We start from the raw sequence: 26,038 nt of genomic DNA, 5'->3' as shown, positions 1-26,038 counted from the left end.
AATATACATATCTGGTCAAAAAGAAACTATAAATTATATTGTCAATTAAAAATTCCTTCAGATCACAAAGGCCAATAAAATCAACATTATATACCACTTCACACTCTACAAAGACTTTCACATACATCATATGACTGAACTTGGTGGGACAGAGCAGGTATTAACATCATTTGTAGAAAAGAAAACTGAGGCTTAGAGTAATTAAATGTCCTCCCCAAGGTCACAGGACTTGAAAGTAGTCGAGTCACAATTACAACGGGGGGGGGGGGGGGGGGGGAGGGGTGGAGGCTCCTACATGTAAATTTCTGAACCAAAGAGAACTTCCATCATAAAAGCTTAGGCTCTGTAATTAGTGTAGATTTGTGCTCCCTTCACTAAAATTTCATTTCACTAGAGAACGACAACCAAAGAAGCTGTTTAAGTGTAAAGTTAAAACATCCATTGCCATCAATCCAGGAAATGGCTACGTAAACTATGGTGCACTCAAACTATGGAAACATGATGCAGCAGTTCTGCAAAATGAGTGAATGCATCATAGGCTAAAACTGAAAGCTGGAGTACACTTGTACTTGTTAAAACAGTCAAAGATAATACAAGTACACACATTGTTTGGATCGTAAACACATTTTTAAAGATCTAGAAGGACACACACCAAACATAACAGCTGTTATCGCTGGGGACAGAGATTTGTAGTCAAAGACTTTAGCCCATCTCTGTAATGTTTTAATTTTTACAAAGAAAATGCTTTCCTTTGCTAATTTAAAACTAATTTTTAAAATTTAAATTAACCTGTGGGTTGAACAAGAAGGTCATTTTTCTGTTCTAAAAAGCTGTGCATCTACCAAGGAAGTAGGGCCCCCCCAAAGAAAGGACAAAATATAGAAACAAAAACAGTTCGATCCTTTTAAAACAATAAACTATCACAAAACGTTCCTTTAAAAAAAAAAACAATAGCTCAGAATTTTAAAAAAACATCTAGTCTCCTTTGTTGCAATAAGACAACCAATCAACTATCAACTAGAAAAGTCCGGAACAGGCTCCTCCTAGAGAGATTTAGTTGTTAGAGTTCGGCAAGGAAGGTTTCACAAAGGAGCTGAGTTTTGAGGGAAATGAGAGGTGACTTGGCAGAGAGATGCGGGAAGATTAAGCCAGATGGGGAAATGTCTGGGAGGTGGATATGTTGAGTTAATCAGAAGCAGGGCACGGGGAGAAAACTGGAGTAAAGTCCTGAAAGAGGAGAGGAGGTTCCTTTGGATGTGGGAGGTGAGAGGGAGCTCGACGGCGCTGCCATCCAGTTTACCTGGGTTGAGAATCCGGCCCTTGTTATGGTCAAACAATGGAGGCGTCCAGCGCCAGCAGCGATCTGCGCTGGGTGCCGGGAGGGTTCCTCATCACCTGAGTAGGATGCTCGGCTGGCTCTGCTGGGACGCGAGGCGCTCTAAAAAAAAACACAACATCACATCATGCAGCCAAGCTTCTCCGCGACACAGCCTAGCTCCCTGATCCCACGGCGCGGCCATTACCGCCTCTCCGCGGACCCGCCTGGAAAGGCTCCAAGGCGCGGCTTCACGGGTTTCTAAAGCTGTTTTGCTCCCCCTTCCCTCAGCTCCAACAACAATGGAGCCCGGCTCGGGAGTCCGGCTCCCGCGGGGCCTCCGCCCGGCCTCGCCCCTGCCGCTGCACCTCCGCCGCCGCGCACCCTGCCGCCATCTGTAACCCCCGCTCCCCGGCACTGCGGGCCCACGCCGGCTCGCCGAGGCCAGAGGCCAGGCTGCCCTCCCCGGGGCCGGCCCGGTGGCCGCCAGGCCGCCCAGCTGCGCGGTAGCTGCTCTGACCTTTCCCACCGATGCCCGGGCACCCGCCCCGGCTCGAGGCCCATCCTAAGTGATAGGTTGTTTTTCTTTTCTTTAATCCACTCATCCTTCTTCCGACCCCGAGCCCACTCCCCGGCCCCCGCCCCCCACCCCCGCCTTGACTCAGAGAAGAAATAAAGAGACTGCAGCTCGGCCGCCCCACAACTCACTCCAAGTGAGGGGTTGAAGCGCCCCAGGCCGCGGACTCCGAGCACCCACCCTCCCTCTCCTCAAGGGACACCTCACAGGTGCGCCTCCAAGCCGCGCGCGCGCGCTCCGCACACCCAGACGCCTCCGGGGGACAGCGCGCGTGCGCACGCACGAGGCCAGCGAGCCCCAGGGGAGCGGGGGCCGCACGCATGCGCGCCGCCCGGCCCTCTCCCCTTCCCCCCTCCCCTGCCCCCGCCCCCGTTGGCCGCCCGCGCGTGCCCTCCCCCCAATCCCAGGCTGGTCCCGGGTACCCCCCAACCCCCACCGCCCAGCGCGCGCGCGCTCCCGCTCGCCCGCCTCGCTCCTCCTCCCCCGCGCCCCACCCGGACCCGCGTTACCCCGGGCAACCGCAGTGCGGCCGCACCTGAGCTTTGCGCCTGCGTCCCACCGGCCAGACCCTCCCTTCCCCTCGGTCCGTTCCCCAGCCCCTAACAGCTGCGGGAGGGGGGCGTCGCCCCCTCCCCGGGAAGTGAGTATCGATCGGCCTCCCCCGCCCCTCCCCGCAGACACAGACCCGCCGCCGCGCCGGCGCCTCTGCCGCCCTCCCGGTCAGCGCGGACAGGCCTCGCCGCCCCGGCCCCCACTCCCAGCGTGCACCGCGGCGAGCGCTCGGGTGGGAGCCGGCGAGATGCGCTCGGCGGGCGGTGCCCACTGACCTCCCTCGGCGGCCGGGCCGGGGCAGGGCCGGAGCCGGGAGCCAGCCCCGCCCGCCGCCCCGCCCATGGACCGCCGGCCCCCGCTGCCGCCCGCCCGGAGGACCGCGCCGAGGGGGGGAGCCGCCTGAAGGACCGCGACGGCCGCGCCCGCAGGTGAGGCGGGGCCCGAGGTGTGACCGAGTCCAGCCCCGCTCACCTGGCGGTACCTGCAGTGAGGCTCTGCGGGCGCCGGTGGGGGGGGCGGAGGCATCTGTTGCGGCAGAAACTCATTTAGGTAATTTTTAAAGCCCTCACTGCAGGGGGAGGGGTGCTCCCGACCCACGGGCTGGGGAAGGGTGTCCCCTTGCGGAGACGTCTCGGGGGGAAAAACCAAGAGGTGGAAAGGAGGGCAAAAGTGAGGCGCAGCGACTCCCGCGCCGACTGCCTGCAGGGTCTTCCAGCCCGTTATGGGGAGGGGGATGCCCTTGCCAGGGCTCCAGTCGAGGCTGCAGTCCGTCCCCACCGCGCACCCAAGCCAATCCGAAGGGGGAGGAGAGGACAGCCCAGGGGCCGCTTCTGCCAGCCCCGGGGTGGGATTGTAGGGTGAGGGATCCGCATTGCAGGTGCACCAGGAGCGCCCGAGGGCCTGGCCCTGCTTTGTTTGGGATGCTGTGGGGAGGAGGCCGTCTGAATCCACATCCCCTATTTAAATGCGTTTTACCACCTCGTGGACGTTAGAGACCCTCCCAGATAAGTTGCATTGTCTCCTGTCCTGATAACCCTTTACGTAAGTACTCTATCTTTACAGCCCCTTTCTAAAGCTTTGATGTGGGCTTTAGTTTACCCTAGATAACGATTTGCTTGTGATTCGTGAAACTGAGCATAATGCAAATATGCAGCAGAGCTCCAGGCTCGGCGACAGAGCTGCCGTCTGCTACAGCGAGTTAGTCTAGTTTATCTAACTTACGTTTTCATGCTGACCTGTATTAATTTTAAGCTTTGATGTTGAGCCGTATGATCTATTCCAATTATGCAAATGAAGTGCTCCGAGAGGAAGTATGATCGTGCTCTGTAATTTAGGTTGCAGTAATCGGTCTTATAACAAAATACAAGCCGTCATACGGTAATATATTACACGTTTCCAGAAACCTACCTGTAAGAGTGTTAAAGCTAGAATTGACGTTTTAATACTTTTAAGTTTGACGTTTATTTAAAGAGCATTGTTATTGTTTTATTAAATGGGTTTTGTTTTGTTTTGCACAGTCAAGAATTCTCTTGCATTTTCTTGCTGTTGAATTATAAGGAAAAGAATGCTAACATTTAAAGTGACTTTTACCTCCAAAGACGTTCTGAATTTATTTCTTTAGGCTAAATGTTCATCTTATGTGAAATATTTTTGGAGAAGGTTTTAAAGCTTATGGTACGTTTATGTGTATATACACATGTGTTTACGTATACATACACACTATTGGAAAACCTTAAAATAGTTTCTATTGTTCCTCTGCATCATGTTATAATTACTCAGTAAATTCAGTTTAGGTATATTTAAAATCTAAAGTACCAGGCAATGATTTGTGTGTATCAGATTTTTACTGTAGCACATGTAAATACAACAGTCTAACAAACAAGTTTCTTGGAAATTAGATATTTTTATTGTTAATTTTTTTTTAAAAAAAATGAATCCTTTTACTTACGACAGAAAATCACTCGTGTGGGCGCTTAACTCTTTCATCTGTCATTCGTTGCATAAATTCATTTTAACATCATCATTACTTGATGGAGTGCATTTGCGGCAATACTGATGTTAACAGTGTCGAGGCTTTTAAGAAATACTTATTTTTATATTATATTTATAATTTTCTTGTATTTCTGGGAAAAAAAGACATGAGCCTTTTTTCTTTTATCTGGAACAAGGTCAGCCATAAGAAGTTCTTAAGATATAGTGGGCACACTATGTTTGTTAACTAAGATTAATTGTAGCTACTGGATTGGGTATCCTTAAAGGGCAGAAACTAGGCGCCTTTATGTGCTTCACACACCAAGGGTGCAATAAATGTTTGACTCAGATTGACGTTCCAGACTAGTTAGGTAGGTGCTAGCTTAGTGACACCAATTTTCACATCGCCAGCTTTGACATTTAAACCTGCAGAAAGGTTGGGTAGGGAAGTGAAGGTGTCCTAATTGTCTTCAAGTATTCAGGGTCTGTCATGCAGCAGAGGGATTTTCTATTTCCCCGAGTTCCAAAGAAGACAAGTAGTACTTATAGGAAGACAGACTTCACTTTGACATAAAAGCACAAGTTGCTTATGATTAGAACCTCCAGTGACAAAAGGGGCTGCTCTTTCCCTGCGGAGTTTCCGGATAAGCTGGTCCCCCGCTGGGCAGGAATGGCTACTAGGAGGTGTCACACCGGCCTGGGAGAGGCCTTGTGAGGGGGGGCACTGAGGGACTCCAGTGGCAACTGGATTGGAGGGCATTGTGGTTCTTTTTTATTTCTTACTCTGGCTTCTGCAGTTGTGGGCATGACAACATCCCAGACACCTACTTCAACCCTAGGAAGACTTCTACTGGGGTAGAGGCCACCCTGATATCAGAGGTGATTCTAGTCCTACTTTGCATTTGTGTGGGGCTTTACAGGTAATAAAGCACCCTCACATTCAGTGTTTTATTTTAAAAGACTCTTCTTAATTACGCTGATTTGTATTTCTTCTTTTGGCTTTTATTTTCTGTAATAAACATTTAATCAAGAAGAAAATTACCCTTTTCTATGAAGGCAAGCAGAGGAGTCTCTTTTTTTAAGCTCTTTTAAAAGCAATGATGTCAGCCATTCTTTTGAGAGTCGGCCTGTGCAGGTGAATAGATTCTTTTCTTAGCTGAAATTATTTTTTGAAAGATACTGATTAAGGGCTGATTCTTGTGCTTGCTGTGCGTTTTAGTTTCTGTTTATTTCATCGCTCAAACATGACTCAAATTTCACGGCAAAAAGTCCATTCGTATCCACTAACAGTAAGTTGCACTGGACTTTTTTCAGTTTGTCTACCTCGTTTTTAAATACATGTTGGCAGGTAAAACACAGCTGAGGAGAAGCAGCATTTCAGTGGACCGAACAGATTAGGTGGATTGGAGTTTTGTGTTTGAAGAAGAAAAAGACGTGTCCCATTTGTACTAAGCGAAATCTGGGAATGATAATTTATCAACAATAAGAATGATGCTCTATCTGTTATAACAAAGATTAGGCTATTGACTGTCGATCACAATACATGTACTAAGTGGATCAGTGGGGATAGGACTCTGTCTGTGGCCCAGGAGCAGAGCAGAGCTTCCTGTAAACAGCAGAGAACCCAATAAATGCTGTCTGCACAAGGATTTAAGTGGAACATGATGGTAAGGAGGCCAGTTGAGTTAAACCAGATTCTGACCTCTCCAATTTAGGAAGAAGTTAGAGGGGGGAAAAACAGTTCTGAATTAATATATACGTGTAATTAATTTTTAAAAATAGTTCCTCTCTTTTGTTCTCTAGCAGATGAGTTTGTCCCATGCTTTTGTGGCTCTTATCCACCAGCTGAATTTGGGTGTGATAATTTAAATAAGACAAAGATTTTTAAATTTTGTTTGAACCAGAGGTGCGTCGTTTATTTATACTTTATGCACGAAAGGAAAAGAGAAGAATACCAAGTTCTTCTGGTAAACCAAAAAATAAAATAAGGAAATCTTACAAGTATTCCTTCAGGGAAAAAAAATCACAGATGCTGCTTTAAATATTATGAGCAGAACAGCAAATTATCAAGTAAGGCAACCAGTTAGAAAGTGGCCTTTTTAGAATTGAAAGGTTACATTTTACAGCTCCTCACCATGCTCTCTGAAGGCATCTCACAGATGTCTTAAAAGACTTCTTTGTTAATCAGAAAACAGGAGTTTATGTTTTTATGTGAGTTTCCACTCTGGGGAGCAGACTGAAATGAATACCTTAGTGATTATCCCAGTTTACCACTTTATCAGAAATAACTGTTTGAAGCAAGAAGTCCCTACTCCTCTGGAGCTGTAAGGGAAGAAGTGTTCTCCTCTTTTCAAGATTCTTTCTCCTAGCCAGATTCTCAGGATTGAGCAGTGAAATTCCATCGGCTAGCACAAAAGAAGAAGCCGAGATGCTTAAAGCTTACAATAAAGGAGAGGAAAAAGAAGAACACTTTTAATAAATGGAATTCTAGGCATGTGATACTCTGCTGCTACAATGTTTCTCTTTGTTGCCTCTTTGACAACACTTAATATGTTACATTTAGATAGTATAGGATCCATTATCCCTTGCTCTTGAGATTTCCTTCCCACCCTACTTCTAAATGCACCCTGGACCCCTGTTATTTACCATATAGGTAAGAGGGTTTATGAGGCATTTTTTAAAATAATTTTTAAAATTAATTAATTAATTAATTATTTAGTCTGCACTGGGTCTTAGTTGCTGGCACGCAAGATCTTTAGTTGTGGCGTGCAGACGTCTTAGTTGCGGCATGCAGGCTTCTTAGTTGCAGCATACAGGATCTAGTTCCCCAAACAGGAATCAAACCTGGGCCTCCTGCATTGGGAGCGCAGAGTCTTACCCACTAGACCACCAGGGAAGTCCCTATGAGGCATTTCTTATGTGACATTGCTCACACATTGCTGCCACGTGTCAATTATAATTCCCAGTATTATTATAGTACTGTTTTTCTTAAAGTTACACATTCCACCGAGAAATGAGCGGCACCATACTCTTAAAGGGCCATCTTTGGTGCAACGTTGGTGTGAAAACATTAGCTCCCCAAGGTACAATTCCATCACTGTCGTGGCTTAATAATCCAGGGACCGCCATATTTTTCTAATGGTTTCTATCTAATTCTTTTAATGATGATCAAGTGTAGGAGGTTAGGTTCCTGCCATACTCCAGACATTGAAGGAGGCTTTCTTTTTGCCCCTGTCTCTCCAACTGTCACAAGTGTCAACTCAGGTAAAGGGCACTGGTATTATTTTTCCCTCAGTGGCTGTGGCACTTGGGAGCAGATCCAGTTTTTAGAAATACGTCTTGCACATTGACAAGAAAGATGAAGAAAGGCTTTGTTGTTTTTTAATTTTCTGTTCCCATAGATAAGTACATAGCAGAGGTTATTAGGTAGGGCCTATTCTTTCCAAGGAGGGGTCAATCCTTGTCTTTGAGAGTGAGTCATCTTTATCTTTTGGTTAAGTTCTGGTGACCAGACAAGAAATCCTGGTGGAACAGAGCAGCAGCTTTCAGCCACTGAGATACTTGCTCACAGACATGCCCTATTGTACCGGGTCAGGGGAGGCGGGGACATAGTCTTTGATGACAGAGAGAAAGGCTGTGTCATCCTTCTCAGCCTCTGCATTGTGTGATGGGTTTCAAGTGAGGAATTAGTTCCCATCAAGAAAGTGCTGGATACCGCAAAAAAAAAAAAAAAAAAAAAAAAAGAAAGTGCTGGAGTCAGTCTTTGACAGAAACAGTGTTCTCAATATAGTAAGGCTGTGGTATTAGGACCTGGTTCAGAGATGAGCAAAGCCCAACTTTATTGTTTGAGGGCAAAGGCAGGGTTTTGGGGGGAAGACAAAATAAAAATCTGAGTTGGAACAAATATGGCCAGAGGTGAGACCTTGGAGACAGTTAGGAGGTGTTCCCGTGTCTCGTCCACAGCTGTAGGGTGGAACTCAGAGCAGTTTAGGATGATCATTGACTGGAAAGGTGCATTGACTTCTCCCCCCCAGCAGGCTGCGGGTGGAGTAGAGCGCCTTCCCACGTAGGCTCGGGGGCCACCAGGACTGGACCTCCCTGGGCAGCTTATCAGCACAAGTCTGAAACTCAAGTGGGAAGCACATTACCCATCTCTGAGTCTTGGAGGAAAACCGAGTGAAGGTAGAAGTTGTTGAGCAGTTGAGGCCAGTGTCTCCCTACCAGGGACGCTGTGAGTCTTTGGTACGTTAGTGTTAGTCGCCCACAGAACTGTAAATCCCTGCGGGAAGGTTGACATGACAGCGCAGACTGCTGAACCCTAAAGTGAACCCCGTCACTCGGCTTCTTGCACCTGTGCATGCAATGCGTCGACACCCTCTATCAGTGCTGCCCAGTGATAGAGCACAGCTGCATCCAGCACATCAACAGTCTGCCTTTAGAAGTCTCATAAGCCTACTCAGCCTTTTAGATGAAGGTCCCAGTTTTTTGTTTGTTAAAGCTCTCGTGTTCACAATCTATAGGTAGGGCGTCTGGCTGCTTCCGTCCAGTTTTTGCATAATCCTGCCAGGTTATTTTTCACAATTTCGTCTTGACATTTAACCACCTCTTCTGATTCTGAATGATACAGCAAATGTGTAGGGCCTTACAGCTTTATTTACAATCTGACCTGTAAATTGTGGACTCCAATTATAAGAAGACACATTTAATGTGCCAAATCCAGAAATAAAATATTTCAGGAGTCTTTTTGATGGTCATTTGTCAGCCTTGGTACATAGGTATCTTCTACATCTGGCGAGATTACTAAATGGTCACATGGAAATCATCGCCCTGTTTGAATAAGACAAATTTGAATATATTTACAAATGCCACCCCCCCTAAAGGGGATAGCTAAGCTGCTCTCTTTGTCTACATGCCCCCCTGATGTGAGCCTGACAAATAGTGTAGCTCATACAATGCTGTTGAACTCCACTGGGGAAATTGGAGCATACCACTCCTGTCGAATTATCCCTAGCATCCCCTTACATGTGCATGTACACAGCCATGGGCACAGGAACAAGATGAGGAAATTAAATCCTTTGGAGCTACTGAGGTGCTGTCTGGGGAATGCCAAAATGTCTGGTTACAAGGACTCCCTGCCAGCCTCCAAACGACCTTATACCATGGAGGACCTGATCTGGGACAAGTGCAGCATGGATAAGAGCTGCCAGAAGGGACCGGTCAGCCTGAAAAGGATGCCTGGTCAAAGACAGCCTGCACCATGTTATTCACCAAAGGGAGAATGTTTCTAAAATGGCCCCAACGTAGGGTAACACGAGGACCATTAGAAACGCGAATTCCTCCCCAAGTGAGGCGCCCTCGGTATTTTCACAGTTGACCACAGTCAGAACGAGGGTCAGAAAAAGAGTAAGAAGGAAAAGCAGCATTACATGTTGCACTGGGGGCAATATGTCTTGCCTTTGGACGTACCCTACAGAGGCAAGACGAATACAGATCCTTCTTTGTTGACAACAGTTTGCATCCAAGAGAATAATTTTCTTTTCTGTGAGCTACTAGTCTTTTCTCCTCAATTGTACACAAGTTTTTACTGATTTACTTAAATATACCTCGATTCACACATACATAACATGGTTCCAAACAGTATATATCAATGACAGTATATTATTTAGAGATTTTAAATTGTGGTTTTAAAATGTTATCAGACATATCAGATGCCCATTATATATCGATTGATTTTACCTTGTTAATTTGGGCTTCAAGAATAAGTGTTCAAAAATACCTAGCACATGACTCACAGGGATTGTGAGGTGATAAGGTGTGTTTTTTCCTATTTGAATTTTAATCTCTTTACAAGTCTTTAGGTAAATATAAATTATTAACTACCTCACTCTCAGTCCAAAGAGAATTAGGGATTTTAGAAAATAACATATAATTTACACTAACTAATGCAGTTGTTGATACTAAAAATTTTTCAGAGAAGTATGGCATCTTAAAACATTACTCAGCTAATGCAGGTCGTTTCATAGGCTAACGCAGTGTAATATTGTCTGAGATTTGTAAAAAGCAAATGATGAAGGTACCAGTTTCTTACGATGTAACTCGTTTTAGTTGTATGCTCATGTTTAGGGTTACCCACTCTTAAACAGTGGTCGGTAAGGAATTTAGGAAGTTCAGTTTAATGTAGCCTTTTGGCAGAAATCCCACTGCTTGGTATGAACTGATATGTGTAGGATCGTCTGTCCCTCCCCTGTCAGGTCTGTGGCGGCCGGGTTCGCATCTGTTTTATTTGTTGCCATCTCCCAGATGACCTCAGAGGCGCCTTGCTCAGAGGGGCTCAGGGAAAGGTGTTTTCTTCAGTGAAAGAGTGAACTGTGATCCTTTATATCCCCCAGCAGAGGGAAACAGAACCTTCATTTACATCCCCAAAGTCACTAAACAATATACGAAAGGATTTGCCCCAAGAGTATTTTAATAATTTAATTCTTCATGTGTCTTCCATGTTCTACTGGAATACCTTCTTTCTTGTTCTCAGTACAGAAGCTTTTTAAAGAAGATAAATAGCTTTTCAGTTTGCACCTGTATCTTGTTTCCAAACTGGGATTCTATAACCTGAGTGACTGTTTTGACTCTGGAAGTGGCCTTTTCCAAGCATGGGATTCTATAACCTGAGTGACTGTTTTGACTCTGGAAGTGGCCTTTTCCAAGCAGAAAACCAGTTTTCAAATTGGCAGCCCAACACATTTCTTTAACTTCTCCAATATATTTCTGCAAATTACAAAGTTTAAATGATGGCCCTTTTTCATAAACAGGGTTTCCTGGGTGGCCGTGGAGCCTGTACTTTCATTTCTCCCAGCCTGGAAATCTTTTCTTAAAGTGTCAGTACCTGTAAAATATTAAGAGTTTTGGTATGATTTCATAAATTTCTTAGGAGTCTTTAGAAGCCTCTTAAGATTTATGCAAGTATTTAGCGGTCCTCTTAAAAACAGGAATTCCTTTGCATTCAAGAAATGTTAAAGCCTTGACACATCATCATTTCCTAGAGATTCCCTGATGGTTTAGATCAGAGCACTCCTGCTGAAAGCGTATATTGGGTCAACTTCGATATATACATTTAATGTCTGCAGAAATATGCAGCTTTATAACCGTAAATCTGGAGTCCCTATTTGGGGGTTGCAGAATTCTCTTACATTCACCCTCTCCATTTCTCAGTTCACTTAAGCATTCACAGAGGAAAAGCAACATCTCATACCATCCGATAACAGGAGGACAATGATTATATTCTTAGGCACGTTTTACCCGCAGCCCCTTTCTTCTGAGCCAAAGAAAGGAGATTCACGTACCCTGACCCAGGACAGTGAGGCCGGTAAAGCGGTGCCTTTCTGCACACCTGCCTCACCAAGAGTTGAAGACGTGGAGAAGAAACCCTCTCCAGCAGGCAACCTGGTAGCCTCTCACTGATGGTTGCCTTTCCTCCAAGGTCAGGAGCCCTCTGTTATAGGAAGGAGGCCGCACGTGGCTGGGACCTGTCCCTCCTGAGCACTCCGTCACCCGCGGTTTACTAGCAATCCCGGAAACCCAAGGAGAGCAGAGTAAACCTCGTCAGAAGGCACAAAAGGCCTGCCTCAGATTAGGTTGACTCTAACGCAGTGCTGAGACACGGGGCAGGACCATTCTGCATTGTGAGGCCCTCCTGTGCGTCGTAGGCTGTTTTGCAGCACCCTTGACCTCTACCCAGCAGGTGCCAGATGTGCCCCTTCCCCAGCTGTGACAACCCATAGTGTCTCCAGACCTCCAGTCTGCCCGGGGGCGCCACTGCCTAACTCGGTCAGACCCGCACATGGGGTTCACCAGCGGGATGCTCCCCCTCAAATTCTGACTGCCTACACTTGTCTCAAGTCATAAAATTACACACCAACTCCATGTATTCTCTGGACCAATATAACCAACTGTGTCTTGCAGCAGCTGTAAAACAGTGACTGTGTGGATTCTCTGAGGAACACGAGAATCTTCCGTGGAGGGTATTCCAAGCAGGTCAGTCAGATTGCGGAAGCAGGCCAGCTCCTCAGCAAGACCTGATGGGCGTTACCTTTGCCCCTCTTTGCTGGATTATATTTATCTCAGCAAGGAGCCCCTGTCCTCTCTCTCTCCTCCCCATGCTGGTAGCTGTCCGGCTTGTCACACCAGTTGTTGATCTGAACGGGCAGACTCAAACTCCATCTGAATAAAGAATGTGTTAGTGTCTGCACTTAATTCAGCCTTCTGTATGAAGAGCAAAAGCCCCTCCTCTAACTAACCAGGAAGCCCTAAAATTTCTAGAGTAGGGAGGCTCAAGCAGGAGGGGATATGGGGATATATGTGTACGTATAGCTGATTCACTTTGTTATACAGCAGAAACTAACACAACACTGTAAAGCAATTATACTCCAATAAAGATATAAGAAAAAAGGGGGGATTAAAGGTGTTTTAATAATAAAAGATTTTTTTAAAAAAATTTAAAAATTAAAAAATTCTGTATCTTCAAAACAGAGATATCTCTTTAAATTATATTACTACGATGATAAATTATCAAGTAAGGCAACCAATTAGAAAAGCAAACTTTTAGAAATTGAGTCACATTTTAAATGAGTCAGAAATAATCTCTGGGGGCTTCCCTGGTGGCGCAGTGGTTGAGAGTCCGCCTGCCGATGCAGGGGACATGGGTTCGTGCCCCGGTCTGGGAAGATCCCACATGCCGCGGAGCAGCTGGGCCCGTGAGCCATGGCCGCTGAGCCTGCGTGTCTGGGGCCTGTGCTCCGCAAAGGGAGAGGCCACAACAGTGAGAGGCCCGTGTACCGCAAAAAAAAAAAAAAAAAGAAAGAATCTCTGAAGTCGAAATGTCTTAAAATACTCGTTTGGTAATAAAACAGAAGTATGTATCTTTACACACATTTCCACACTGAATAGCAGAGTAAGCTTGTGGTTCTTTACCAGAACTATAGCTTCTTAACCCAGAATAGTGTCTGCTTCTCTGCAGCTTTAGGAGCGAAGAAACATTCTCTCTTATTCTGAGATGTTTTCTTCACAAGCATCAAGAGTAAGCGCTGGCATTCTCCCGGTTAGCACTGAGCAAAGAAGAGTAGAGACTGGAGAGGCTTAAGACTCAAAATGTGGGGGAAGGAGCGGAAAAGAGCGGAAGAGGAGTTTTAACAAGTAGAATACGGGGCAAAGGATGTTTTAACAAGTAGAATACGGGGCAAAGGATGTTCTGGCTCTGCAAGGCATGCATGCCTTTCATCTCCACCTGGGGAGAACAGTGGCGTTCATGGCTAAGGGCGTGGCCCTGGAGTCAGCCTGGTTTGGGACGAAGCCGCACCCAGCCACTTGCTAGCTGTGACTTAAAGGAAGTCCTTTAACCCTTTCAGCTTGTTTGCTAATGTGTGAGATAGGAGGAGGACGTCTAGCCGTCAGAGTGCTTCTACCATGCGTAGCTTGGTGCTCCCGGATAGGTGAGCCCTCAGTACAAGGCAGTTCTGTTGTTTACTATGTTTATGCTGATTTCCTGGAGCTTCAGGCTGTGTTGCTGCTGCACTTCCCTTCCCTTCCCTTCCCTTCCCTTCCCTTCCCTTCAGCCTGCATCATCCCCACCAGACTCAATTCCCTCTGGTAGAGCTTTGGCTGTAATGGGTAAAAGCTCAACTTTTCCCATTTCCTCTCTCTTCCATCTCAACTATTCTGAGCGGCTTTTAATAAGCAACTCAAATCCAGTTCTCGCTTTTCTATCTGATTTTATTTTCCACCACTCCCCAGAATGTTCTTTCCATGTCAGACAGTGTAATGGTCTCACTGTGACTTCCAAAACTTCATTCTCACTTACCTCCTCCTGTGTAAACCCTGCCCATCCTTAAGGACCAGCTCCAGTCCCAGCCTCTTCAGACCATCTTGGTCACTGCAGTCCTTAGCCACTCGACATTTTTCAGGCACCTCCACATGCCCAGCAATGTGTAAGGTACCAGGAACACTAAAATGACTGGGGCATGGTCCGCACCTGCCGGGGATTCACAAAGCCTCATATGAGAGGCAGGCAGGTAATTGAGAAAGAGCTTCAGGTGCTGTGATGGGTTACCCTTGCCCTAGCTCCTTACTGAGCATCCTCAGCAGGATTTAATTATACTTTGTTTTCTTTGTACTTTGGTGGCCGAGTCTTACATCCCCAATAAGCTCTAGGCATAGGACTGAGTCACAGCTAGCACTTTGGAACATATGCTGGCTTGACCTTTAACCTCGAGGTGCATATGTAAAAGGAAGCTTGGTTGTTTGGCCTGTTGCAATGCGCCTCGTAAACTCCAAGACATAAATTAAAAAACAAAATCACTGATGCTGTTAAGCTCCTGGCCATCACCATAACCTCTTGGCGACTCGAGTGGTTTCTAGGCTTGTAGAACTCATGGAACGGTGCGTTTTTTAATTGGGAGGTTCTAACATGAAAATAAAGACTTGTCCTTTGAACTGAATAAAGTTAGCTTTATGGAAAAGTCTCTGCATTGTCCTCTTTTTTCTCTCTCTGTCACTGACCAGGAAAAGCATCATCAGAGCTCGGCATGCGCATTTCCTGAATTTCTGAGTTTCTGCCACCACCGAAAATTGAGAAAGCGCAAAGCCAGCCCAGTTCATGCTGGCAGAGCCGCCTCTTGGGTTTGGTGCTGTGCCCATGTCAGCGCCAGGAACCCACACAGTCGGCCCCTAACAGGAATAACTGTCCAGGTGTATAAGCTGCACCCAGTGGGATCCCGTGTGTCACAGGCTCTGCAGAATGTCCTGAATGGGCGCACACTTCCCTCCCACTGACATTAAACTGTATCTCATTTTTACATGGCTTGATAGTTTTCTGGCCTTTTTATTTGCGAGCTTCCCAAAGGCATGCATGAACTAGCTCTCCTTCCTCCTCTGCCTTATTCCCATGCCAGTCAGAGAAGTATTTCCAAGTCCTCTCATGTCACTAATACAAAGTACACTACCTAATTGCAGGGGGTGTCAGACCAGAGACTGGGTGAGATTACCACTAATTCTCAACTAGAGAGGACGCTTTCTTAAAGGGCCACCTCAGATTACTAGAGGGAGGCCTTCCCTGGGTGCTGGTATTATAGCAGGGAACAGACAGAAAGCCCTTCTTCTCATGGAGCTTACATTCTAGTCCTGTAAGAAAGAGCAACAAATGACCTCATTTTAGGTAGTGATAAATGCTATACAGACGCAGGATGGGATGGGATGATGATAATGACAGTTAGAATAAAGTCCAGTTGAAGTGTTCTTGCGGTGCAGAGAGCAGCCACGGCGGGCTCCACAGTGGTGTAGCTGCGAGCCAGGGAGCGCTTGGGGATGGCTGTCCGTGTTGGAGCACCGACAGCAGCCAGTACGTAGTTCTAGGCACAGCTGTAAACGCTTTAAATCTGCGCCGCCCAATATGGCCGCCCCTAGCCACGTGGGACAACGTAAATTTGAATTAAGTCAAATCAAAGTAAATAAAAAGAAAATTTCCTTTTCTCATACACACCAGCTACATACCAGGGGCTCAGTGTGTCATGAGCTTCACTGGACAGCAGAGAAGAGAATATTTCTATCACTGCAGGAAGTTCTATTGGATAGCGCCTCCTTATTTTTTATTTTTATTTTTTTGCCACGTGGGATGTGGGATCTTAGTTCCCTGACCAGGGATCAGACCTGTATCCCCTGCATTGTAAGCACGGAGTCTTAACCACTGGACCGCCGGGGAAGTCCCGGATAGCGCCTCTTTAGATCAACTCATTTAATCTTCACAACAACCCCGATAAAGTAGGTACTATTTTCCCATTTGGCAGTTTTCCCATTTGGGCAGTTATACATAACTCGCCCAAAGGTGCATCGTTAATAAGTGGCAGGGCTAGGAATCAAACTGGCTCCGGATCCAGAGCCCGGGGCTTCATCCCTACCTGCTGCATCGCTCTGGCTCATCCTTGAGGACAGCTCATCTCTGCAGCTTGCTTCCAGCTGGACTGCAGCCGATGGAGATAGTTACCCCTTGGTAAAGTCTTGTCACTGGAATGCTTTAAGATTCAGCTAAGAGAAATTCTGAGCCAAGGGTTAGATCTTTCCTAATAAAAGTGTAGACCTACGTTAGCACAATTTCTCCCTCCTTAAAAAGAAATGGGAAGAGGGAGCTACAAAGCACCAGGAGGATACCCAGTTTGTGTGTGATCTCCATAAGGCTCTTCTGAGCTCTCTATGCCTCAGTACATAAGGTTGGGAAGATAGCAAGTACCTGTCTCAGAGCTGTTGGATTTGATGAGAAGGCACGGACAGCACTCAGCGCAGTACCGACCGAGCACATGGTACGCTAGGTAAGTGGCAACTCTTGTCACTGTCAGCATCGTCACTACTGCTGCATTCTGTAGCGGCCACACCGGGACGGAACGTTCCACAGGGTACAGAGAGCACCCAGAACTGACACCTTCTCCCAGAGCTGGTTCCAAACTCCACACGTCTGGAGGCAGAGGAGGTGCCAGCCTTTGGAAACAGATTTGCATGTGGCTCATGTACCTCATGTACACTTAGGCAAAGGTCTTACTCCTCTGAGCCTTAGTTCCGTAAAAAATGGGTATCGTATACATACAGCTGATTCACTTTGTGATACAGCAGAAATTAACACACCATTGTAAAGCAATTATACTCCAATAAAGATGTTTTTAAAGTATGGGTATCGTACCTCTCTTGTGTGATTGTTTCAAGAATTAGGTGGTTACCTATGAGCCTGGCACAGACACTTGGTAAATAATAGCCGTAATGTCGAATGTGAATGATTTTCAGCTTTTCACAATTAAAAAAAATGCCTTTGAGTATGGTCTAAGTGCCTTAGACCAACCCAGAGGCTGTGTCAGGGTAGAGTGGGGGAGACGGAACAGGTCTATCTGTCACCAACACCATCTCCATCAGCAAGCTCACTTTAAACTGCGGTGGTCACACCCTAGAAAGGCAGGGTAAAGCCAGCGGAAAAGCATCTTGGCATAGATGTTTCGCTGAGATGGAAGCTGCTTCACACCCTCCCACACAACCAGCAAGAAACCGTGTGATCTGAGGTGACCATCCTGCCCATTATGAAAAATGGGAGGAGAAACAAATTCCACTGGCTCCCAACGACCTGACAGACACCACCAGAACTGGATCAACTGGAAGAAGCTGAAACACCCAGCCTCAGAATTTTGGACTTCAAATGGAAAATCTGGGCACTCTAAACCAAAATTGCCAAGTTCCAAAAATACGGATACATCGTATGCTTATTATTAAAAGTATCTAAATTAAAGTGGGCCCCGAAAGAGTTTCATGATTATAATTAATCCCATTGTGGGAGTATGAGGTCAAATACGAGAGAAAAACAAAACAAAGGCTGTCATACAAATGGAAAACGCGACAGAAGTGCAAAAGAAAAATAGTGTCAAGGACAGGAAGAGTGAGAAAATACTGAATTGCATCCCCTTCTTTGAAAATTCCAAATGAATATAAAATGCCGTGATGGTTTTCTTTCCCCAATTTCTTCTGCTGTCCTCCCACAGCTGACAGGTAATCTGTGAAAGACAACTGCCCTCCCTCTTATTTTACCTCTATTTGTTTTTAGTTATTTCTACTGGCTAATGTACGAATGGCTCATTTATCTAATATGATCCAAATTTGGCTGCAAAGACAAACCCTAAATTACCTGCACAGCACCTGCATACCTTGCCTCATTCTCACTCTTGTCAGCTTCATCTGGATCTCAGTATTGCTTGTTTGTTTTAAATGCCAGACCCTGTTAATAGAGCAGTATTCTGTGGGGGAGGTTTTCTCCTCCCCTGGAACTCCATGCGTGACTTACTAAAGAAGTGGAGTATAGGATTCTGGGAATTCTCCTGGCCCCTGACACAATAAAAGAATCATTGTGAGTAGAGAGAACTTTATGGGAGTCACCCTAAATGTCATCAGTAAACGTGCCTCATTTATCCTACACGGCACAGGAAGCTCACAGAAAGGAAACTTTTAAAGATGTGGATAATGTATGTCGGGACTGTCAGAGCGGTAGATGGGCAACCGAGAGGCCAAGCATCCTTAGGCGGACATGCTGCAGCCATCAAAAACGTTCTAGGAAGCGAAGATCCAGGTAAATGCCTTTTTAAAAGAATAGGTTTGTCGTCTTCTAAAAATATTTGTACTCCAGCTGTTATTCCATAGGGAAAAAAGTCCCATAAAAATATTTTATCCCTGAACACCGGAGGGTATGTAATTACTAAAACTGAATGCTTGGCCCTGGTTCCTTTAGTTGCTGAATTGACTACCGTTGGACTGTTTTAATGATTTCAAAGCTCTCTACTATCCTTCTTCTGCCAACCTGTCTGAAATAACTCGTGTGGGTCCCTTTTGTAGAAGGGCAAGTCGGGAGGTGTCTTGTTTTTGCTTGACTGCCTAGCCAAATTGTAATGCTGTCCAAGATGACACGGCTGGAACCGGGCAGAGTCCTTTCTAGAATAGCACGAGGATAAAGTCTCTTTTCTCTGTCAGTGATCATCTTAGATGCTTAGTGAGAGTTTAGCTAAATATGTTCTATTAGCACTAATGAAACAACCGACTAGTTTACTTTAGTATAAGTAATAAAGGAAAAGTATGGCTAAATTAAAGTGTATAGAGCTTTGGTTAACAATACCTTTCTTTCCGGGGACTTCTCTGGCAGTGATTTAAGACTCCATGCTCCCAATGCAGGGGACAGGGGTTCGATCCCTGGCCCTGGCTGGGGAACTAAGATCCAGCATGCTGCACGGTGCGGCCAATAATAATAATAATAATACCTTTCCTTCTTTTTGGGGCCTAATTAGTCAGGCGCCCAAAGTGGATAAAAGAAGCCCCTATCAGTTAAATCAACTGAGATGGTTCATCCGTTTGGCAAACCATAGAGAGAGAGATTTTTAAAGCAAGTGCACACCTCTCAGCCTCGGAAATACAGTTTAGGGTAGTGATTGTCGAGCGCTAAGACTTGAGAAGTAGCTCCTATTTCGTCAGTGTAAGAGGACAGTTTGGCATTTGGGTCACCATACCTTTTCGTCATCAACCAGCAGACAATTAAAATCTGCAGTAATCACAGTCAGCTGTAGAAATGGAAACACTAATCAGATATGACCTGCTAATTCTCCTTTCCATTTAAAGGCAGATGTCACTCGGTAGAGCTATTTGTGTGGGAAGTCTTGAGATTTTATATGTCCCTAAATTACTGGCTCAGGCTCATCTTGGTAAAGGACAAGGTTGTCAGGAGCTCACAAATGGCATCTCTCTTTAGTTGCAAATGTTTCCTGCCCTCGCTTCTGAAATGAGGCGATTTGGGTGATCCCGGGCCGGGGGCGGGGGGCAGGGGGCAGGCCAGTCAGCTGGAGGCTGCCCAGGAAGGGCAGGAGGGGGATGCAGGGAGAGCAGGAAGGGCCAAGTGGCGCCACCACAGACCCGCCGGCCACCTGGCCACCCCCTGCCCTAGAAGCAACTTCCCTGAAACAGGAAGTGCTGAGCTGACTGTGTGATGACATGATGCCCGGGATGGCAGCCCCTCACAGCCAGGAGATGGGGTGCTGGTGCGCCTGCCTCCTGGGGTGGGGTCTGCCACAGGGCATGAGCACTCTGGCCATGAAGTCGCCCGGTTTCCTGGGAGGCCCTGGGCACTCCCAGAAGGCACTGTGTGATTTCAGACCATGGGAGTGCGTGTGTTTCTCTGCCTGGCCACGGCCCACTCGGAGGCACTTTTAGACAACCTGAAACACAGACTTGCTTTCTTCCTGAGACGTTTACACACAGAGGGACCGAGCCCCTACCAGTGTACAGACACGTGACATGGTTTTTAAATAGAAGTCAAATAGAAACTCTTAAAGTATGAGATAATCAGACTGTAGAGAAACACGGTTCATAAATCCATCACGCACGCCTCCAGTGACTGCAGCCTTCCCAGACAACCACATATCGCGTTTCCCTGTCTAATTGCTGATGCCTCTAATCACATCTATTACAACTTTAATGTTAGGCTGTACATTCTTTCAGAAGGAAATGGCTGTCAGTGTCTAAAGAATTGTGATGAGCTTTGTATTTTATGACGGATAATGTCAGAGAATTACAGGAATGTACAATGCATGGGGGTGGGGAGGTGCTCGAGGGCTCGTCATGATCATTTTCTGCCTATCTCGGAGACGCTAAACTGTTGCTTTTATAAAAATTGCCTTCCCGTTAATTCTCCTTGGTTCTGGTAAAGCATCCCAAGGCTACCCTGGAACAACATCACTAAAACATATGATACCACTTTGCTAGTGGATAGTTAGTGGTCATGTTTTGTAAGAGAAACTGCTTTATAGTTTTTTCTGGCTATAAAGTAATATATTTTCATCATTAAAGAAGCTTTAGGTAGTACCAAAATAGAATTTTTTAAAGTAAAAATCACCCACAATCCACCATCTAGAGATAAATGCTTTTCATGTTTCATTGTGTATACTTCTAGAATTTTCTCTACTTGTATCTACAGAAACATGATATATACAGCTTTTAATATACTCTTTTGACTTAACCTATTATAGATGTACTTCGTTGTCAATAAATATAGATCCACATTATCATTTTTAATGATATCGTAGTTGAGATGTGCCACGCTAACTCCTCACTGGCAGACATTCAGATTACTCTGTGAGGTGGTTATCTTGCAAAAGATGCTTTTCTTCTTTTGGCTTCTACTGGCGTTCTCCTCTTTTAGGTTTTAGAGACCAACTATTAAAAGGTGATGTGCACTGCCCACCCAGACAGAGAACAGGACCCCAGAAAGCATCTCCATCTGAAGTTCCCACATTTGGACGAGTGCAAATTTAGTTCAGTTACCACTTTATCGCAGCAGACCAGACACATGCTAAGTGTTTTATCTAAGATAGCTCATTTCATCCCCCCAGTCACTGTGTCTTGTAGGTACTGTTATTGTTCCTCATGTTATGGGAGAAGAAGGTGAGGGCACAGAGAGGCTGCAGCTCGAACGTGGCTGAGTCCGAACCGGAGCCCAGGATCCTGACTCCTGTGCTAAGCTCTTGACCCGCCTATTGTATTAGTTTTAAAAATATCCCAATTGCTTAAGAATGAGTAATAAACAAGATTTTTTGTCACTTCAAAAATAATTGCATCTTTTGCTTTCAGCGTTTTTTTACTTCCACGTTTTAATGGTGTTCATTCTTTTTACCAGAATGTTTTTGGAGTGATTGTAGAGCGCTTACGCTTCCTTGAAATGCTGTCCTTTTTCTTAGGGTCCTAACTCTTTGGGATTCTCAAATAACTTACCAGCTGAACTTCTTAAATACGCGTGCAAGTAGAAGTAACAGGGTCGTGCAACTTAAAACACTTTCTTTGTCCAGGATTGTTGTGAATTCAGAATAACATCAGGCTTCATTTTTCAGAGATGGTTAAGTTTCCTTTCCTACAAGCAGGTATTTTAGATTGAGAGTTGATGGCCTAATTAGCCGTCCACCTTTTTTTAGCTTCTTGTAGAGTACTATAGATTGATTCAACGTAGGAAGTAGGTTTTACTGTCCCTTAGGGTGCCTGATTCTGCCTGACTCTCTTTATTCGCTTCCCTGAATGGCTCCTCTCCAGTGAAAATGGAAAAGGCCAGCAGAAAATGCTTGTGTTTGCTTTTATGTTGCCCTCTTTGGACGTAACTGGAATCCTTTGCTAGCTCATTTCCACACTTAGATGATGTTCAGGAAATACTCTAGTGTGGGGATAAGTAAACAATATTTATATATTGATCAATATTTACATAAAATAATATAGGTAACAATTATTGAGCACTTACTACATGCCAGACACCATAAGTGATTGCATTTAGCACGTAACCCTTTAAGTTAGATATTACGATGGTTTAGGTGACAAGATAGGGTTCAGATTTAACCCCAAACACTCTAGCACCTCAAGACCTCGGCCATTCTGCTCTTTTACCCCGTTGTGCTAAGCAGATCTTTTCTGGGCCACAGGTTCTTGATCTTGAAATAATGAGGTGTTGGAATAGTTGATTTTGAAGGTCTCTGCCACCCTCAACATTTCCTGAGTCCACGAATCCACTTAGGACACCACCTCCCTGCTGGGAACCATCTCGTCTCCTCTTACATTTAATCACTACACTTGCCTTTGTCCTCTGGCCAACCTTCATTTACTCCGTGACAGTGCTTCAGCCAGAGGACACCAGAGCCACACAGACAGTTCCCACAAAACAGCCACAGAGGTCCTTGCGCGCAAGACGCTTGCCGGGCCCCAGGCCCTGCGAGCACGCGCAGAGGCAGTGGGACGCCAGTCATTCTGACGGTTCACGGCATGAGAACCAGATGTGAATGGGTTATAACTTATTCATGACTAGGATCTAAAATAGCTTGTTATAACTAATTCACAGCACCACGTGAGTACTGGGTGTACTATTTTTTTTTCAGATTCTAAAATTATTACCCTATTTCCACAAGCTTTGTGTTGAGAGAATAGATAAGTCTACTTTTGATTGCCCAGGAACAAAGAAGTGTCCCATTTTTAAATGGTGAGACCTTTTCCTATCAAAGATATTCCATTTCTTTTAGCCTAAGAAATGTGGTCCAGGGATACTTTAAAACATTGTTTCTGGCGTATGAAGAAATTACAGGATGAGGTCATGTTCAAACCAGTGCTGCTGCAGTGCTTTTTGGTTAATGCCACGTAATTCTTGTTGAGATCTCCAGTCGGTACCATCGGGGAGCCGTATAAAAGTAACTGAAGCCCGTACGTAATTCAGGAGTTCAGACACGAAGGAAGAATGGGGGCTCATTAGGCGGGGGGAGGTGGGGGGCGGGAGGTGGTTTGCCAAGAGCAGTGCGGATTGCGGGAACCAGTGTGCAGAGGCCCCGTGCTGGGGCTGCGGCAGACGCCAGGGGTGAGAGGGCAGCAGTGTAGGTGGTATGGGGTGAGGCCGGGGCAGGGGTGGGCAGCTGAGCAGGCAGGGCCACTGGGAACGTGGGGCTTGACCCCAAGAGCACCAGAGGGACGAGGCAGCGGGAACTAAGATCCCGCATGCGCATGGCGTGGCCAAAAAAAAAAAAAGCAAGACTTGTTGGTGAGTCTTTCTGCCGAACTGGGTGGTCGGCAGGGCCTTCCTGGTCGCTGACTGTCCCAGCTGGAGCGTAGGGAGGGTGGGTCCCACCTCCTTGAGCGGTGCAGCTCCAGGCTCGCCCCGTGCTGCGCTGGGGGACGCTGCAGCCCTTCCCGCCGAGAGCCTGCTGCAGAGGACTGCGCACATCCCCCCAGCTTCAGAGCGCTGGAGACCGTGTGCATGCTCTGTGGAGAGCATCTGGACTCCTGCCTGAAGGTGACGCCCACCCCGCCCTCCAGATTCTCACCCACAGGGTCTGAGGGCTAGGAGCAGCCTCAGGGCTCGGCGGCAGCATCTCCTGATTTACGTTTTCACTTGTGGGTAGGACGTTCCTGTTTTTCCTTGGGTGTTTGTGAGAACAAACGACGTAAGGGGTGGGGAAGCACTTTGTGCTCGCGCAAGCGGAGATGGTCCATAAATAAGATCACGATGTCATCAATTATACATTAATGCCCCCAAAGGGAGGAAAGGACATTACTTTGAATTGGGTTGAGAACTGGACGTGAGCTACTGACAGGCAATTTGTCCTCATGCGGATACAGAGCAGACCCAGTGAGGTCGGGGTCCTCACGTCTCTCTGAGAACCGTCATTAAAAGCACGTTGTCACCACGAGGTGATGTTAGTATCCCTGCCCGCTCCGGGAAGCCGTCTCGGCCAGGTGCCGACCTCTATAGAACTTGGCCCTTTTCAAGTGTTAACTTTCTGACCATATAGAGGGAACAGTAAATCCACAGAAATTTAATGTCTAGTGAATTTGCCACGGGAAAAAACATGGATGTGGCCTAACCTCCGAGTCACGATCAAGGTAACCTGCCCCACGGGTGGTCTTGCTTTGAGATGCCCACGCCCTTTGCTTTTGCCAGGGTTCCACGGGAGGAAGCGGGCAGAGTGGGGCTTGCCCTCTGGCTGCCGCCGTGGACGGAACCCCATCCTCCACAGTGAGGGCTGCATCTCCGGGGAGAGAAGAGGGCCCGTGTCCAGACCACACTGCCTCTGACCGAGCAAATCACTGTAAAATTGCCGATGGCTCCTGATGACACTGAGACACGAAATGGGATCGCCTCGAGACAAGAAGCTGCAGTACAAAGAGCCCACAACATGGAGCATATGCCCTTTCGACAGGGAAAGTGCAGTGTTTTGTCAGCCACGCTTTAGGGGTGTCGCCCTGCACTACTGGCTGACACACGGCTGAGAGGGCCTGAGTGCCTTTCACTCAAGCAGGAAGCGCTATTCGTCTGCGGCAGACGCCTGCACCTCACCTTCGTCCATCGCGCTGACCCTTTCAGGGAGGGGTCCTGAATGCTCCTTCACGTCTCTGGCTCCCATAGCCAGAGATTCTGAGTCACGCCTCCCAGGACGAGCTCCGCCCCTTCCTCCCTATTATCTGCATCTCTCAGCCGTGTCTCCTTGGCCTGAACGGGATGCTTCTGTAGCTTCATTCACGTCAGCTTCTGGGAAGGACTACGTCGTTGCAGTGATTCCACGTCATCAGTAACTAATGAGAAGACATTAAACCATCACCTTGTTTGAAGCAGCAGCAACTCCCTGTCCTCAGCAAGTCAGTGATACTATGTACCCTTCTGAGCTGATGAGAAAATACTGTAGTAATTTGGATCCCATCTGGAGGTGTGACTTGTTTCCTCGGACCTAAGTGGACCTGTCTCGTGCATGTATATCCAACAACCAGAGAAGGCCCCACACAGATGGCATCTCCTCCTCCGGGCCTTTTAAGTCAGCATATAGAGTGTGGAAGAAGAGAGACCAGCCTCCAAATGGAATATCACGGGGCTGAAAAACCCTTGTCCTCTGGTTGTCAGGGCTCCAAACGGAGCCGTCAAAGCTCACTTGCCGGCTTTGCACATTACATAATCGCGCTCCTCTATTCACCTCATGTTCCTTCTTCCCCAGACTGCCTGCCCAGGCTAATGGGAAGCTTCAAGGGCACGCTTTTATTTCTGTAGTTATGACGGTGAATTAATGAATTACAGATTTAGTGCCATTCAAGTCGCCGACTCGCCAAGGCAGTTAGAATGTGAATACTTATTTAAATCATATTAAATTTGTTACAAATAAAATTTAATACCAAACTGTGATGGGACTGGGGTGCCTGCTGAGGCCACATGTCCCCTCCCCTCGCTGCCCCCCACGGTAGGTCACAGAACACATGTTTATTTCTGGTCTCGGCGACACCTCATTTTGTGCCGTCAGTGCCGGACAAAACCGTTTTGCAGTTTTAGCACATCATGCTTTCTCTGTGCGAGGCATGCCTGTAAGTTAAGCCAGAAGCTCGTGGAAGCAAAGGCTCTTCAGCCCTGAGGGCCTCAAGCTCCCCTGGTGCCGCACCCACGCTGGACAACCCGGCGCTGGGGCCCACTGGGTTAGCAGGTGCTGGCGGTGGGCCTCCTGGGCGCCAGGCACCGTGCGAGGGCCCGGGGTACAGCGGGGACCGAGCCTGCAGTCTGTGCGTGGAGG

General features: G+C 46.7%; 1 protein-coding gene across 1 annotated transcript in view; it reads left to right on the top strand.

Annotated features, from left to right (window-relative positions):
* The first annotated feature begins 2,652 nt into the window (after positions 1-2,652).
* The window catches only part of CCDC92 (coiled-coil domain containing 92), a 30,063-nt gene continuing 6,677 nt past the window's right edge, over positions 2,653-26,038 (top strand). Inside the window, exon 1 of the mRNA XM_065890164.1 lies at positions 2,653-2,872. The gene's annotated coding sequence lies outside the window, so the exon portion shown is untranslated. The remainder of the gene's footprint in view (positions 2,873-26,038) is intronic.

Source organism: Phocoena phocoena, chromosome 13 (genome assembly GCF_963924675.1).
Source record: "Phocoena phocoena chromosome 13, mPhoPho1.1, whole genome shotgun sequence".
NCBI classification, from domain to species: Eukaryota; Metazoa; Chordata; class Mammalia; order Artiodactyla; family Phocoenidae; genus Phocoena; species Phocoena phocoena.
This window is presented reverse-complemented; position numbering and strand designations above follow the sequence as displayed.